This window comes from Cinclus cinclus, chromosome 25, assembly GCF_963662255.1.
Source record: "Cinclus cinclus chromosome 25, bCinCin1.1, whole genome shotgun sequence".
Taxonomy (NCBI): domain Eukaryota; kingdom Metazoa; phylum Chordata; class Aves; order Passeriformes; family Cinclidae; genus Cinclus; species Cinclus cinclus.
This window is the reverse complement of record NC_085070.1, coordinates 938,823-955,191: the sequence shown is the minus strand read 5'-3', so window position 1 is coordinate 955,191 and position 16,369 is coordinate 938,823. Positions and strand designations below refer to the sequence as shown.

The window sequence follows — 16,369 nt, the reverse complement described above, 5'->3', positions numbered from 1 at the left end:
CTAGTGATGACTTTTAAATGCTCCATGGCATATTATGATCAATAAAAAAATGCTGTAGTAATCAGCAGTTTACAGGTCAAAGCACTTTATGAAGGGTCATTGATCACAGAATCCTGGAATAGTTCGAGATAGAAGGGAACTTAAAGCCCATCCAGTCCCACCCCTGCCATGGGCAGGGACACTTTCCCCTGTCCCAGTTTGCTCCAAGCCCTGTCCAGCCTGGTCTTGGACACTTCCAGGGATGTGGAAAGAATCACAGAATTAGATTGCTGTGGGTTACAGGGGCACTCAGAGGCAGTGCCAAGGACCGGAAGGACACAGGGATGCCTGAAGGTGGAGCAGAGAGCAGGGGATGTGTGGTGTCAGGGGGACACAACAGGGGACAGAGCTGTAAATGCTGACTGCTGTGCGTGGCTGGCAGGGCTCTGCCAGGTGCTTGCTCCCCTGGGACACAAAAGGCATGGCCTATTATGAATTCCCAATCGTAATTCCTCTACACTGATTTCTTTGTCAGCAAAGTTATAAGCATCAGTTTTATGTTAAATATCCAAAGCCTGCGAGGCAATTGCAGATACAAACCCTCTAATCCAGCTACATTCCCAATGATTTAAGAGAACTCCACAATGTGACTGTAACCTCTGCTTTCAGTTTATGAGAAATCACCATATTTCACAGTCCTATAAAGAGGCACCTACACAGGATAAATGATCTCCATAATGTGGAAATCATTTCACTTTTTGTCTAAAGGAGAAAAATAAAACCAGGAATGCAAGGCTAATTATGTTCAGGGAGCTGTCAGCCTTCCCCATTTCTCCATCTTTTGCAATTAAGGGATTCTTGGTCTCTCACTGAGCTGACAGTGTGACCTTCAAGGCTCAGTCCCCAATGTAGAGAACAGCAGCCTGAGAAATCGCTGCGATCCTGGATCTGCCTCTGTCACCAAATCGGGCATTTCATTCCTCCATGACCTCCCAAACAACAAAATGATCTGTCAGACAATCCTAAACCTGTCACTAATTCTGTTACATTTAATTTTAAAGGCTGGCCTGTAGCTTTGCAGTCTGGTTGCCATGGATGAGGGCACCAAGAGTTAAATGCAGCTGGGAGGCAGAGCTGGGTCAGCCCCTGCTGTGCCAGGGTGTGCAGGATCAGCCTCTCTCAGCCCATCGCACACCATCAGAGCAGCAGGAAAAGGTGATGGATGAGCAGGGACAGCTTACCCCACACCAGCAGTGTCTCTGGTCCCACGGGAGGCTCCTGGAGGGCAGGCAGCAGAGCCGGAGCGCGGGAAGGGAACAGGGATCCTTGGCTCCTGCACCTCCAAACTGCAGCTCGCAGCTGCTAAGCAACCAGCAGAGCTCTCCCACAGCTCTGCCATCCCTGAGCTATCCCTGAGCTATCCCAGCCAGCAGCCCAGGCTCCAGCAGAGGGATGCTGGAGATGCCTGGAGACCAGAACCTCATCACCATTCCCAGCCTAGGATTGTGGATGTCAGGCTCTTGTGCAAAAAGATCATAGGATAGGATCATAGGATACTTCATGGAATATCCTGAGTTGGACCCACAAGGATCAACAGTCCAAATCCTGGCCCTGCACAGACCTCCAACAATCCCACCCTGAGCATCCCTGGCAGCGCTGTCCAAACACTCCTGGAGCTCTGGCAGCCTCGGGGCTGTGCCCATTCCCTGGGGAGTCTAGGCAGTGCCAGCACCCTCTGGGGGAAGAGCCATTCCCCAAAATCCAACTTAAACCTCTCGTGGCACAGCTCCAGCTGTTCCTCAGGTGCTGTCACGTTTCTCAGTAGAGCTCAGCACCTGCTCCTCTACTTTCTGGGAATGGGGCTGCCAATTCCTGTCTCACTCAGAGTGAGCATGCACAGGCTGTGCTGGCACAGAGCAGCACTTCAGGAGCAGTAACACACGTTTCCACGCAGAAGAATGTTATTCCAACACCCTAAACAGGAGTATTTACCAATATTCTACAATTTTAAGCTTGCCGTAACTTATTTCAAAAAGCTCCCATGTTTTAGGTTGGACTTCAAGTTGTATTAAGCATAGTTTTTTGCAGATTTGGAGCCTGAGTGACAAAGTTTTTTGCAGATTTGGAACTTGAGTGACAAATTTTTAAGCCACATTTACATGGGATGCAATTAACTTTACAGGAAGGAATTACAGCAGCAATTGAGGAAGGAACTGGACAGTATTTAGTGTTTCCCTTTAGATCCCCAGCACGAATCACAGGAAAGCAAAGTCTGGATTCTCCCAGCCAGACTCCCAGAAAGGCACAGCAAAAGCAGCAGCCTCATCCCAGACCCAAAGCACTACAAAGGTTTCCCTATACCAATATAAAAATTGTACACCTTGCTCCCCTTTCCTGCAAATTCTCAAGTGCCAGGAAGGTTTGGCAAAAGGATTATTTTTTTAAATTTACAGACTTAATAAAATATTAGACACAATTAAGTTCCTGTTAAGTTGGTCTTGTGTTGTCAACTGTGTTTTATAGCAAAGCTCAACATTTATGGTACTTCAGGCACTCAACATCCATATGGCAAAAATGTCTTCTTCATGATTTTAATGATTTCCATAAACTGTTGTTCAAATAAATTTTTGATCAGCCTCTAATTTTTTAATTCAATAATTACTTTTCATTTCTTTATTTATTAATGATCCTGATTTACAGAAGCACAAGCTTAAATCCCATTCACTTCAGTGGGACACAAGAGGTGAAGATAAGCACAGAGTGATTTCCCAGATTCAGACCTTCAACTGCAAACCTGGCTATGACAAAGTTCTTTAAAATAAGAAATCAAATATCAGGTGAAGATTTCAATAATGCCATTAAATAGTTTCAGGATATTTAGAAAGAAAAAATGACCACTTAAAAACATGTTCCTCCTAAAAAGAAAATTAATGTAGTTTTTGAAATTTCTTTTTACAGATACATTCACAATGAAATGCATCATGACAAATCTAGAACTTCTCACAGAATGGAAAATCTGGTCTCATGCCTACTCTTGTTCCATCCTGATCCGTTCTCTCTTACTCTGCTGGATAGGATTAAAAGTATGATGAGGACATGGTGAGATTTCAGCCTCTGCACAGAGCTGCTGATTTTTTTTCCAAAGCAAGGAGAAGTGTCATGCTAAAGAAATGATTGTAGATTACTGAACTGATGGTTTAATTTCCAGTGAGGCAGAGATTTGAACTGTTCATCAGTGGCACCACCACTGCAAGATCACAGATCAGAGATGCTCCCAGGCTTCACTTGGCACGGGAGGAGATTGGGAGGGACAGAGATCCAGAGCCCAGCTCCACATGGAATATTTTTAGCTCTGCTGATCAAATGGCCTGTGGAGGATTGAGCAGCCACAGCTTGGAGTAGTTTCCTACTCCCTTAAGCTCAGCCCAACCCTGTGGCACTTGAGCAAAGCAGCAGCGCTGCTCCCGTTCCCATTCTTCCCAAGCCCATCCCGATTTCTCCAGCTCAGTGATGGCTTCATTACCAACAGACAGACATTACCCACTGCAAATCTGAGAGGAAGCAATTTTAAACCATTCCCTGCATTTTCATTCCCACACTCAAAGCCTCCCTGTGCTCCCTCATCCCTTAAACAATTCAATTATCAGCACAAGAACTGTGCTTGTTTCTAAGCAGGGCTCCCCTACGTCCAGGCCACTTCCATACTGGAATATTTATAAGTGGGTTTAACTGGTTCCACTCAGCATCTAGCAGAAGTAACTCTTCCTGCTGTGCCCTGAGCAACACCTAGAGGCACCCAGCCTGCAAGAGAGGTCCCAGCTGCTGCCAGGATTTGTGGTAGCATCCATTCACAAAACTTAGATGCTAGAATTTTGTGTTAAAGATTTATAGATCTTCCTGACATGTAAGAAAAACTCCTGTTTCCAGCTGGATTTCTCTCCATGTCAGCAGACAGGACTACATCCTGTCCATCAATCCCTCTCCAAGCCAGCCAGGCTGCCACTGAGTTCCAGCACACACAACATTCCTGTCCCACATTCTGACTGGGTTTGCTCTACAGCACTTATGATTTATTTATTTTAAGACAAGGATAGACCTTTCTCTTCTGGTTGAAATGCTTACTTCCTCAGAGAGAACACATGGATGTTCTCCTGAACCCACATGGAGAGCAAGAGCAGAAAATGAGATGAAAGTATAAGGCAAAAGTCACTTCAGAGTGACCCCTCAGTAAGAAAACACCACAGATTAAATAGCTGGAAAGGCAGCAGCACCCAGCAGGAGAGGTTAACTCTGCCATGGGTGACTCTTACTCTGTCTGGGGCTCAGGCTCTGTATGTTATTCCAGCCTGACCCTTCAGCCCTTTCATGTTTCAAGTCACAGTGGAAAATGGATTAGAGATTTAGTCAAAACAAAAAGCAAGATAGATCCATCCTGGGGAGTTCACCCAGGAAGTGTTTTTAGCTGGTGCCTTAGGTCACTTTATCTATACTTATATTTGTTTACCAAAGTGATTCCATGACTTCTGGTGTGTTATTCTAACTTGAAGGAAATTGGAAATCTTTAAAACTTAAGGAGGGTTTGCACTAAGGCAACATAAAAGTACTTTATTTCTGAATTAAACACCAAAACTTCAGCACTCCAGCTGGAAGCACAGCACATGGACACAAGGGAGGAACAAGCACAAGATGGAGGGAATATACAAATGGACAGAGCACAAGGCAGAGGAGAAAATTTGCTATATTTATGTGTTGAATCCTTATTAGCCTTATTCCAAAGCATAAAATAATCTCTCAGCATTAATTATCAGTTTATTATCAATTAATTGCAGTCACTAGGAAAAAAAGGGATTTTAATGGAAAACACTGCAGCTTTTTCCCCTGAAAATTAGATTTTGTTGTGCTGCTGGATTCCAATTACAGATAGGAGCCCCCAAAGCACACATGGGGACACAGGGCTGGGTCTGAGTGACAGCAGTGTCATCCTGTCTGTCCTCACTATTTGGGAAATCACCCCCTCAGGTGTGTGTGGTTCTCTGGGGGAGAAGGGGACATGAGCCATGAGCTCCAGTGGTTTCTGTGTGACAGAGGAACAGCTTTGCCAGCAGTAAATAAACACCTGGCTCAGATTTTGGGGCTGAGTGGTTTTGTACAGGTACAGAGGAGTAGGAGCCCAGTGAGATAACCCAACACAAAGAGTGCCTGAAACCCTAAGAGCCATTTTTGCCCCCAGAACCAGCCAATTTCTGAATGGCAGCCTGACAGAACTTGAGCTCAACCCAGGATTTACATGTGAGTGAAATCCCTGCTCTCCTGACATGCTGTAATTCAAACAGTTCCATATCCATCATCTCTTTAGTAAAATTCCACCATGGAGCAGTGGGTCAGGGGTGAGGGGACAGCAGGCACAGCATGGGGGGGCTGCTTTTCTGCACTTCAGAAAATTACACTTGTGACATGGGAGCTTGGAGCTCTCAAACAAAACCCTTAAGAGCGAAAAGGCGGAGCTCAGGGAAGGGAACTGAAATTCCACCATCCTCCAGGTAGCAGGGCAGTGAGGGGGTGTATGTACAGCTACAAATGATTGCATGGACAATGCAGGCATTAAATGCGGCTCCCTCCTTACCCCACAGCCCATATGTGCCACAAACTACTCTGCACTCAACCACAGAGGAGAGTTCCATCAAAGCCAGCAGGAGAGTTCCATCAAAGCCAGCAGCCACCACCAGCCTTTAGAGTAAAAGAAAAAAAAAAAAAAACAACTTTGAAAATTACTTGCCTGAGGTTATTAAAGCAATAGAAAAGAAAATGACAGAATCCCAGGGTGGCTTAGGTTGGGAGGAACCTTAAATCCCATCTAGTCCCACCTCTGCCATGGGCAGGGACACCTTCCACTATCCCAGGCTGCTCCAAGCCCCAATGTCCAGCCTGGCCTTGGACACTGCCAGGGATCCAGGGGCAGCCACAGCTGCTCTGGGCACCCTGTGCCAGGGCTCGTCACCCTGACAGGGAGGAATTCCTTCCCAATATTCCATATAACCCTGCGCCCTGTTAATGGGAAGCCATTCACCCTTTTTCCTATTTCCAAAAACTTCCTGAATTCCTTGCCTGAGGTCACCTACAACATCAGCGGCTTTGGCAGACAGAGATCTCAATTTTCTGAAATCTCATTTCTCAACCAGATCATGGAAGCAAACAGCTGACTTGTATATATATATATATATATATATATGTATATATATACACACACATATATATATATATAAAATTAATTGTTCGGAGCACAGAAGCATGTTTTTGTAGAAACAAAACTACAAAACTACCAAGGAGAAAAGAGACTTTTTGTTGTAGGTCCAAATCCAAAACACTTCATTTGAAAACTCCCCCATGACCCTGTTAGGACTGCTATGCCACAGACCAGACACCCACCACATTACTTACAAACAACAGACACTCAAGAGCACGGAAACAAGGAAACCTGGCTGTATCTGACACTGCTCCCTTCCAGTTCTGTTCATCCTGACGACCGGGACTGAAGCAACACTACCAGTGTTTGGAAAATACCACTAACAGTGTAAGAAATGCCTCTGGGCAAGGTTGGAGATAAAGGCCATGAGTGTTTCCAGGGAAAAGATCTGCAAGCAGGGGTGTTACAGATGCAGCTGATCAAGCTTCAAGGACCGAGGTTGGAAGGGTGAAATAATTTTGAGAAAGCACAAGAAACAGAAGCAGCCATGGGGAGGTTTTGTGAACAAAGCTGGAGCCAAAATGGAAAAGCAGCTGCAGCCATCAGTTTTACAAAGAAAGAGTGAAAAGTGGTGCCAAGACCTGGGAGATGAAATATTTAAGATAGACCAATTTCAATATCCAGTGTCCCTGATGAGGGCTTTTAAAAATGTAAACCGCAACGTCTGAAATCAAGGCACAGTTTTAAACCCACAGATGAGTTAAAAATGCACCGTTTGGAAAATAGAAAGTCTTTCCTGATCTGTCAAAACCTGAGCCCTTGGTGGCAAACCTGCTCTACTGTCCTGGGAAATACAGCCTGTGTTTATTTGTGATGCCTCCATCCCTCAGCCTGTGGCACATCCTCAGAATGACACAACTCAGAGTGACAACAAACACCTGCTCCGTGCATTTTAACAAACCTGGGACCCAAACTGGCTCTGTAACTCTGGGAAGGCCCCAACAAGATAAGGAACAAGCTTAAATCAGGTTCCCCCTGAGAATTCTGTGACTGCTAAACAAAATTTATTTTAATGTAACATGCAGTTGGGCAAAGCACCTCTATTCACTGAGTGCTACAGTGGCACTCTCAGCCTTTTTATTACCCAGACAGCTCTATTACAAATTATCCTCAGAATATCAGTTTAATAATCCATGTGCACTCAGTGTAACTCGCAGGAGAGAACTTCAGAAAACTGTTGGGATTGTGAATTTTGCCACCTAGCTCTCTGCCAGTAAATATTTGCTACAAACAGTGAAAATTATGCATCTTTGATTTACCATTGAAGTATCTTTAGGACAAGAAGCCCTAAGGAGGGTTAGGTTGGATATTAGGCTGAATTATTTTAAAGAAAAAGGTTTTCAAGCCCTGGCAGAGGCTGCCCAGAGAAGTGGTGGGTAGAGTCACAGTCCCCAGAAGAGTTAAAAAAGCATGTTTATGTGGCACTTGGGGACATGGATTGGTGGTGACTTGGCAGTGCTGTGGCAAAGGTTAAACTCCGTGATTTTGGAGGTCTTTTCCACCCTAAATGACTCCATGAGTCAATGATTCAGCCTTTACACACAGACTGTTTATTTTTATGTGGTTTCCATGCCTTGACAGAGCCTTTTTGAAACCATCCTTTCCTAACCTGCCTGCTCTGCATTTTATATGCAGTGAATCTGTTATTTGGAAGTGCAGATGCTGTTCCAAGGTGCATGAACTTCACCTAGCCTGAGGCTGAGCATCACAACTGCTCACCTAGGCAGTCTCCTGATAGCTCCTCAAGTCTCCTACACCCAGCATCACCTGCTGATCAGAGCAGCTTTGCAGAGGATGGAACTGGATGAAACTGTTTTAGATTATTTGTCCCAACAGTCTGTCACTTTTCCCAGGTAAACAGGTATTGAGAATGTGTGCACAGCAAACCTCCCCATGAGGAATAAACATCAAGGCAGGAAAGAATATCCACCACAACCCTCCTCTCATTCTGGACTTGAACCAAGCCCTGCTCTTGGAAAAGCTGTAAAACAAGTGAATTGTAGGCAAAGGGCTCCTCTGCAGAGCATCTGCACTTGCTCAGTTGTAGGGAGGACTCAGTGTCTCATCAGAACTACCCAAGTGTCCCCTTCAATTTGCGGCCAGGCCCAGCCTCATCTCCAAAGCACCACATGAGGGTCGGGAGCCCTGCCAAGACCCATCATAGTCCTCCTGTCCCCATGTATTTCTGCAGCCACCCTCACTGCCACAGCCCACAGCACAGTCTGGGGACAAGCAGAGATCTCTAATTCTGGGCTTGTTTTCTGTCTGAAGGCAAAACACCCTAAGGACACAACATTAACAAACTATTATGGAATTATGAGAGCCTTTGCTGCTCACAAAAACCCTTTCAGGGCAGCACTTTGATGTGATACTGCACTTTATCCTGAAAAATGATTTTCCCTCTTGCTCATTGTGCCTCCCTAGAGCAGGGACTGGCCCTTCCCCTCAGCTGGGGGGTTTCCAGCAGGGAAAAACATCTGAAGTTGTTATTATCACTCACATTCCCTTTGACCATGAACTGCCCAGCAGCTCAGCCTCATGCAGGTCTGATGAGCCGGGAGGCTACTTTCTTGAGGAGGTTATTTTCAGATACCCTCTTTCCCCAGCAAAACCCACCTCAAATAAATTCCCCAGAGCATTTCTCCCCTTGAGTTTGAGCAGAGAAAGCCTCTGTCCCTGGCATGCTGAGGGGATGGCTTGAAGTGCACCTACATTTGCACTGGCTGAAAAAATGTGCTTTAGCACCAACAGCTCCACAACAGCTCTTATTTCTGCAATGTCATTCTATAAATAAATTATTCCATTCAAAATCCATACACAACTACAACCCTGGTTTTGCATCTCATGCATCCAGAGTTAAGAAAGCGCTGACTCCATCTCTGTCACAATACACACTTAAATAATTAAATAGAGAAAATGAAAGTCCAAAGAGAGCCATGAATGGAGCAATTAAAGACCAAAGTTTAAGGGTGACAGTAATTTTTCGTATCTTGTTAGCAGTGGATGGATCTCCACAGCAGAGCAGTGCATCTGCCCTGGCTGGGGCTGAAGGAGCAGTCCCATCAGCAGGGAAGGGAACCCCAGAGCCCCAGGACACATGGATGCAGTTGGGACAAAAGTGCAGTGCTGCTCCTGGATGGGACAAAAATCCCTTTTGCTTTAAAACTGACACTTCCAAGATGACAGGTCCAAACAGGACAAAAGGAAATGGCCTGAAACTGTGCCAGGGGAAGGCCAGGTTGCACACCAGGAGGATTTTCCTGGAAAGGGTGGTCAGGCATTGGAAGGGGCTGCCCAGGGAGGTTCCTGGAGTGTCCAAGGAAGGCCTGGATGTGGCACTCAGTGCTCTGGGCTGGTGACAAAGTGGAGATCAGTCACAGAGTGGACTCAATAGTCTGGGAGGGCTTTTGCAACCTCAAGCACTCCATGTGAGAATTAAAGATCCCAGGACAAAACCGTAGGCTAAGCAAAGGGTATGGTGAATCTGCTCACCCTGCTGGATGGGTGTGTTGCCCTACCCAATTCTGCAGGAAAACTCTGAATATCAGCCAGTCAAACCCTTGTCCTTAATAACTACTATCCCAATTAGTAAATGAATTCATCCTTCAGTGTTACCATGCCAGCTACAGAGTAACAGATGTTAATTATGTAGTTCAGATGTAATCCAACCCCTACAGATGGCAGTTTACTTCCCCAAAGCCTGGAACAGAGCCAGGTGTTTCAAAGCCCCTCTACCTTGGCTTTGGGATCTCCTGAGGTCTGGGCACAGCCCAGCAGCACCCTGCAGGCTGCCTGCCAGCTTCAAGCATTCTTGATTAATTCTCACTGTCACTGTCACTTCGTTTTTATTTACTGCTGCTGGGAGCAGGAGGCATGGAGTATATGACCTCAGATCCACCAGAGCATAGCACGTGGAGCGATGCATTAGCAGGGTGGAAACAAGGAATTCTTCTGCTCTCTTTTGCCTGATGTGAAACAGCCCTGAACACCTGAGAAAAGGTTAGGACAGAGGTTTCAACATGTGCGAACATCTGGAAGGATGGGGTAGAAATATCCAAGCCAGAAAGGCCATGGGCAGGTTTTAAAAAGGTTTTGTGGATTTTCAAAATACCTAGGATTTGTTACTCAGAGAAGATGTGGCTTTCCCATCCCAGAATGGGGCTTGGAACAGCCCGGTCTAGTGGAAGGTGTCCCTGCCCATGGCAGTGGGTGGAACTGCAAGTTCTTCTCCAACTCAAACATTCCATGATTCCATTTCCAAACACCTGCATACATGAGGACAGAACTCACAGACAACCTGTCAATGGAAATTTCATTTCCCCGGTCATCTTCAGGCAAGTGGTGCCAAGAGGCAGAAAAGAAGAACAGAAAACAAGGCAGGGGTAAGGCCATGAAAGGTCATCTGGTGAGCAGAATTTTTATGGAACTGAAAGCAGAGCAGCTTTTATGAGCCCTGAGCACACACAGCCTGGCCCTGACCAAGGGATGAGGACACACAGGTAGGGACAGGAGGCTGCATCATGTGAAAATTCACTGTTTAATAAAAGCATCCACTAACTGCTTTTGCTTTGTTTTGTAAAATCCTAAATCAAGGTAGAAAATCGTATATAGACATGGAGAAGGCAGTTAACACACATTCTGAAAATAAATTTTGCACTGGGTAGGATCCACCTGGATGCTCCACGTAGATATATCCCTTTAACAAAGACAAGGAAGCTTTCCCCTCTCCTCATTTCTGTAAGTATATAAAGCACACAGAATCTGTGATGACTCGACAAATTTTTGACTGTTTGACTCAAAAATCCTCCTGCAAGCAACTTGTGGTTCCAGCCTGGACTATCCCAGGCAGCCAGCACCAGCATACCACACTTGAGATGTTGTTCCTCTGACTAAGACATCTCCCCTGTGGGAAGTATCTTCCACTCTCTCCTCCCCACAAATCACCCAGGATGGGGAGTCCTGCCTGCTCTTCCTCCTTGGAGCCTGTTTTTCCTGGCCTTCCCTCCTGTGTCCTTGAACACACATTATTGCACAGGAAATGTGGGATGGAGATGCCTTCAGAGCTTGGCAAATCCTGCTCTTCAAACAGAAGGTGCTCAGCTCGAATCTCCTGCAGGGCAGAGCTGGGACAAGTGGCTGAGGTTTGGGGCAATGTCTTCCTCTGGTGCACCAGGGACCCGATTCCATCCATCAAAGCAAACACAGCCCCTGCTAGAACAAAAAAACAGGAACAGGGCACAGCACTGGGCATCCCGTGCCACAGGAATAGCTCAGCTCCTGCCAGCCTGAAAATGGGAGCAGGAAAATGGAGAAAACCCTGCTTGGACAATGAGAATTCCTGCTCTGGGAGCAGCCTTAGAAATGTAGCAGTGCTGGAGCAGAAAAGGGCTTCTTTTGCTGGCATTATACCCTGGAAAGTGGGAGCAGGAAAGGTGCTGGGGCTGGGCTGGCACCACAGCAGTCAGCCTGTGTTTAATCCCTGAGACTGTGTCACCCTGGCTCTGCCTGTGCAGTCTGACATCCCTGCTGAGCAGTGCCTGTCACTGCTGTCCCAACAATCCACCTGTGAGCATGGACATGAGCAGCCAAAGCCTTGGGAAAGGCTGGAGGTCACAGCCTCCCTCAGAATGTGAACATCTCCACAGCCAGCCCTTGTTCTCTCCCTGATACTCAAAACAACACCAAAAAATGATACCTAAGGTGTTCAAACACCACAAATTTCACATTGTAAACAGCATTTTTTTCTGTAAACAGCAAAGTTTCTTTCATTTTTCAGAACAAAAAAACTGAGACTGGGCATTGTTCTGTTGTAACATTTAAATAAGTACACAGGGAGTTGATGCAATGTCACAAGAAAATCCCAAAACTTTCAAAAGGCACATTTCCAGCCTTTCTTACAAATTGACTGGATTAGCCCATTCCAGACTTTTTGCAGGCTCTGACTTGTGCTGATTTATTCTCCACACACAAAGTAACCCCTTTTAAATGTGGTTCAGACCACATAAATTCTTTGCTTATCCCTGTGGAAACTCCCAAGAGTTGCAGACACTGTCCCAGGACTTTCACAGCAGCAGGTACAGCATGAATTACTCAGGGGTCTCAGCCATGCCCTGTGCTCCTCCAGGAACCACAGGGATTACCAGTTACTGTCTCCAGGTTCAGAGGGCTCACAGGCACAATCTTCACACCACCCTTGCAGGATTCGACCCTTTTATTTTAATAATATCACTCTTTTCAGAGAAATCCTGAAATCTATCTTCTGGATGTGTAAATTCAGTGCAATCTTATTTGGAAAAAAAAAAAGGAAAACCCAACTGCATTGCTGAAAAAAATCCCAAACCAAACCAAACCAAACCAAACCCTCCCATCATTGCCTCTTCCCAACAGGATTTAATTCCCTCCCTTTGTAATTTCCTAGTTTTCATGTTTAAATTTGTCCAAAGGAATCAAAAGAAGAATCCTATCCCTCCTCTTCTCTGAAACAGCTCTCTATATATTCCCTCTTCTTCTTAAGAGCTAATAAACTGGATAAATTGTTTTAGGTTTTTAAGTAGAAGAAAAGCTGAGCAGAGACTTAACCCCCCACCCCCCCCAAACCTTGCACAAAGCCTGGATTTCACAAGCTGACTTGCAGAACAAATACACCTCCCAGATAATGCTTTTTGAAACCTTATCTGGGAAGGGTTTGCAAAATAGGCATCCAGCACTAATTCTCTTTATGCCACTAAAATGATACTTACAGCTGGGAAGGAGTGGAATAGAATTCCCTCAGTGTAAGTAGCTGGGTCCTGTCAAACCCAGCTAAGGCTGAGCTGGATGTCTGAAATATCTGCTGCTCAAAGGCTTTGCTTTGCTGCCTGCTCCAGAGGGAAATGGCACAGGAAATGCTATTTGATGGGCCACAGCACACAGGGTGGGTCTGCACAGCCCCAACTGGGCCAGGCCCAGCACGGAACCCCAAACCCACAGGTTTAACTGAGTCCTCTGAGTCTGCAATTGAAAGCTGCCAGGATGGCAACACCCTCACTCTTTGCTATCTGCTTCTGAAAAAAATCACAGCTATTCTAGCTTTTACATTTCTGTGGATCCAGCCTCCCTACCAGAACTCCCCATGTCTACCTGACCAATCCAGGATACATCTCAGGCTGCTGCAGTGGCTGAACACCAGCACTGGAAGCACATCCAAAGGGTGAGGAAAGCCAAATTTGGTTTTCAGGCTTTTTCCCTCCCTCTTTCAATATTTTTGGCCTGATCCAGATGCACCCTGCCAAAATCTGTCCCTACTGCACCATCATTCCATGAGCTATTTCACACCTCACATTCCATTCTCCTGTGGAGCCAAATCTGCAGACACTGCTGGTGTCCAATGTGTGATAGAATGGAATCTTTCCCCGGACACTGGGAGAGGCCACGGGATGGCAGGGGTGAAGTATCTCTGTGGCAGAAATGACGCTCAGCTGTGCAGTTCCTCCCATACCTTCCTGGTCATTGGATCCAAATGTCACAAATTTCTCAGCTTTCTATGGATCTGAGAGACAGGGACATGTAGTAATATGAGAGAGGGTGATCACAGGCTTGGGGAAGGGAGAAGCTTGAGTTAGCCAGGGGGAGTACTTTAAAACAGAAGAAAAACAGGAAAAGAAAAAAAAAAGGAAGGAAAAAATACAGGAACGCTAAGGAAAAAGAGAAAAGGGAAAGAGGGGAAAGGCAGAAGAAGAAAAGGGGAAAAAGAAAAAGGAGAAAGAGAAGAAAAGAGAAACGGGGAAAGGGAAAGGAGAAATAAAAATAAAGTAAAATTAAAATGAAAAAAGGAAGAAAGGGAGACAAAGGTGGCAGGTTCTATGCCCATCCTTTAACTGGGCCAACTCCCAGTGTTTCCATTTGAGTTCAGTCAAACACTGGGGAAGTTCCGGGAAGGGAAGTTCCGGGAAGTTCAGGGAAATTCAGGGGAGTTCAGGGAAGTTCAGAGAAGGGAAGTTCAGGGAAGGGAAATTCAGGGAAGGGAAATTCAGGGAAGGGAAGTTGAGGGAAGGGAAGTTCAGGGAAGGGAAGTTCAGGGAAGGGAAGGGAAGTTGAGGGAAGGGAAGGGAAGTTCAGGGAAGGGAAGTTCAGGGAAGTTCAGGGAAGTTCAGGGAAGTTCAGGGAAGGGAAGTTCAGGGAAGGGAAGTTCAGGGAAGGGAAGTTCAGGGAAGGGAAGTTCAGGGAAGGGAAGGGAAGTTCAGGGAAGGGAAGTTCAGGGAAGGGAAGGGAAGTTCAGGGAAGGGAAGTTCAGGGAAGTTCAGGGAAGGGAAGTTCAGGGAAGGGAAGTTCAGGGAAGTTCAGGGAAGTTCAGGGAAGTTCAGGGAAGGGAAGTTCAGGGAAGGGAAGTTCAGGGAAGGGAAGGGAAGTTCAGGGAAGTTCAGGGAAGTTCAGGGAAGGGAAGGGAAGTTCAGGGAAGGGAAGGGAAGTTCAGGGAAGGGAAGTTCAGGGAAGGGAAGTTCAGGGAAGGGAAGTTCAGGGAAGGGAAGGGAAGTTCAGGGAAGGGAAGTTCAGGGAAGGGAAGGGAAGTTCAGGGAAGGGAAGTTCAGGGAAGTTCAGGGAAGGGAAGGGAAGGGAAGTTCAGGGAAGTTCAGGGAAGTTCAGGGAAGGGAAGTTCAGGGAAGGGAAGTTCAGGGAAGTTCAGGGAAGTTCAGGGAAGTTCAGGGAAGGGAAGGGAAGTTCAGGGAAGGGAAGTTCAGGGAAGGGAAGTTCAGGGAAGGGAAGGGAAGTTCAGGGAAGGGAAGGGAAGTTCAGGGAAGTTCAGGGAAGGGAAGGGAAGGGAAGGGAAGGGAAGGGAAGGGAAGGGAAGTTCAGGGAAGGGAAGGGAAGGGAAGGGAAGGGAAGGGAAGGGAAGGGAAGGGAAGGGAAGGGAAGGGAAGGGAAGGGAAGGGAAGGGAAGGGAAGGGAAGGGAAGGGAAGGGAAGGGAAGGGAAGGGAAGGGAAGGGAAGGGAAGGGAAGGGAAGGGAAGGGAAGGGAAGGGAAGGGAAGGGAAGGGAAGGGAAGGGAAGGGAAGGGAAGGGAAGGGAAGGGAAGGGAAGGGAAGGGAAGGGAAGGGAAGGGAAGGGAAGGGAAGGGAAGGGAAGGGAAGGGAAGGGAAGGGAAGGGAAGGGAAGGGAAGGGAATTTCTCAGGCACTAGGCCTGGTGCACAGCAGCTGCAAAGGATCAACTCCCTTTGCCAAGGCTCAGAATTCCCCCCATTGTCCTCATACAGATGAAATCCATGCCTTTGCCCTCAGACACATCCTTGCAAAGCACTGGAGAGTGGGAGCAAGGTGCCAGAGGAGTGGGGTCAGACCTCACCTCCATCCTGCCCTATCCCAGCTCTCTCCTGCTCCTGAGCCTCCCTCCAGCACAGGGATATTCTGCAGGGTTTGGGACACAATTATACCTGAGGCCTGTGAATCTCTGGGGGTGTCAGTCAGGTGGGAGAGGGATCAGAAGTGATGTGCTCTGCATCTAGAGAAAAACTGCCATGTTCTCCAGGCTCACCTGCAATAGCCAGGGAATAATCCAGGGTTCACCCCTCCAGAAAGCACTGGATGTACCCCAAATGGGAAGGCTCAAAACACACTGCAATTCCAACTTCCTACAGTCCCCTGAAACTTCCTTTCCCAGGCACTGCCCAACCTCAGGCTTTGTTGTGCTGCCTGTCAGCCTGGGCAGCTGAGCTGGGAAGTGCTGCTTTTGTGCCAGACTGGCTCCAGGGGGTTACAACAGCCCTGAAAAATGCCAAAACACTGGCAAATTTGAGAGATGTCCACTTGGACCCTCTCTTCCCTTTCCCGAGAGCAAATGCATAAACATGTACAGGAACATGTGAAAGCTGCCCACAGAGAGCAATTCCCTGCTGGAATTAACACTGCTGGAGCTCAGCTCCATCTCCAGAACAGGGTAAGAGGCTCTGCTGCTTGGGATGTGGGATGCTCTGCCCCTCAGGATGCAGGGTGCTCTGTTCCTCAGCTCTCACAACACTCCATTCTGAGCACAGAGCTGAGGCAGCAGAGCAGGGACCCTGCAAATTCACCACCTGTCTGTGCATACTCAATGATGAGACGGATGCTCAGGGGGTGCTGAGGTGAATCATGGAAAGAGCTGTCCTAAAGCCAGGGAAACAACCCGACACAGG

At 46.9% G+C, this 16,369-nt stretch overlaps 1 protein-coding gene across 2 annotated transcripts in view; it reads right to left on the bottom strand.

The window, feature by feature from the left end:
* The window catches only part of ARHGAP32 (Rho GTPase activating protein 32), a 145,509-nt gene that overhangs the window by 74,948 nt on the left and 54,192 nt on the right, over positions 1-16,369 (bottom strand). The window lies entirely within an intron of this gene.